Source organism: Triticum dicoccoides, chromosome 1B (genome assembly GCF_002162155.2).
Source record: "Triticum dicoccoides isolate Atlit2015 ecotype Zavitan chromosome 1B, WEW_v2.0, whole genome shotgun sequence".
Lineage (NCBI taxonomy): Eukaryota > Viridiplantae > Streptophyta > Magnoliopsida > Poales > Poaceae > Triticum > Triticum dicoccoides.
In genome coordinates, this window is record NC_041381.1 from 590,953,698 (window position 1) to 590,955,257 (window position 1,560).

The 1,560-nt window shown below is 49.6% G+C and overlaps 1 non-coding gene across 1 annotated transcript; it reads right to left on the reverse strand.

Annotated features, from left to right (window-relative positions):
- Positions 1-921: 921 nt before the first annotated feature.
- On the reverse strand, positions 922-1,011 carry TRNAM-CAU. Its single transcript is given in 2 exon segments — positions 922-957; positions 974-1,011. It is a non-coding gene; the product is annotated as a tRNA-Met (tRNA).
- Positions 1,012-1,560: the final 549 nt, after the last annotated feature.

The following is a 1,560-nucleotide window of genomic DNA, read 5'->3' on the forward strand; positions in this document are numbered from 1 at the left end:
CATGAACCGGTACTAATGCCTCAAACCCCATTAGTACCGGTTGGTGGCTTGAACCGGGACTAAAGGTTAGTCCCGGTTGGTGCCACGAACCGGTACTAATGGGCATCGCACCCTTTAGTCCCGATTCGTGGCACCAACCGGGACTAAAAGGTCCAAACGAACCGGGACAAATTACCCACGTGGCCCCTGGGTGCACGAACCGGGACTAATGCCATCATTAGTCCCGGTTCTGGACTGAACCGGGACTAATGGGCTAAACCGGGGTGGACCAAAGCCCTCTTTTCTACTAGTGGTTGTGTACAATAGATGGTTGCCTTTGTACGTTTGTAATTTTTGTTATTTATGATTCAGTTTTGCTGAGCGGTTCATCACTAAGAATGTCATGGTTTGAGACTCGACCTCACGTTCAGGTAAAAGGGCCTGCTATGGCAGCAACACATTGTGACACTAGTATTGTGGTAGAGCAACTGTACTCGTAAGCTCGATTATTTTTCTTTCTTTTTTTCTGGAAAAATACATAAGTATACGCTCGTATGTACAGATGCATCATTTGTAGTTGGAGATGCTCAGCTCAGGTAGAGCAAATATTACTCATGATTGGTTCAGACCATGGCTACCTAGGACTAGTTGTATAGACCACGGCAGCACGCCAACCCTTGACAGAACATGTAGTTCGGTAGTTACAGAGGATTACATGCTGACTTGCTGAAACAGTGCGGTAGTTGCTCACTGGGGAAACACATCATCTGGCGAGTAGGATGAGCTTAAACAGCAAGACGGAGGAGGCACGTAACAGCAAAAAAAGAAAAGAAAAAAGCAGACCAAGTTCAGACATGCTCGGTTCACCTGATGATTCAGGTGTACATATGGCGACCCAAGTTGCCACTGAGCGCTTCATCAATACAAGGTCTTTTTTCAATATGGGGTGAGAGAGGCTCGAACTCTCGACCTCAGGATCGCTCACGTTTTCAGCTATGAGACCTACGCGCTAGCCTACTGCGCCACCACCCCAATTATTGTGTTGGAAGGGAAACAAACATCCTTGTTAAAAAGCAACAGGACCATTGAAAATCACGGATTGTTCCTTACGGCTCATGTTCTGAGGCCTATTCAGCTCAGCAAAGTGCAACTACTGTAGCGATTTACTGTGTCATGTACAGCCACCTAGCTGCCTCTTCAGTTTTCCTCTAATTGTAATTCATAACCATAATCAGCAACTCGCATTCACCCATGTGTGCGTGATAGCAAGATCGTGATGTTCAGACTTCAGAGCGTAACGCCGCCGGCGCCGGACTGGTCGTCGTCGTCGTCGAGGATGGACATGGAGGAGTAGACGGTGTAGAAGGGCAAGACGAGGCCGACGGCAGCCAGCAGGATCCACCCCAGCAGGTCGTTGTTCAGCCAGGTGCGCTCCGCCGACATCCGCTCAGACAGGTTGCTTCCAGGTCTTGGTTCTGGGTTCTGGCTCCGATGGTAGCCAAGGGCCCCCCGCTGCTTGCTGCGGCGATCGCCTGGCCGAGCATCAGGCAACCAACTAGACTCCTCAAGGAAGCAACTATG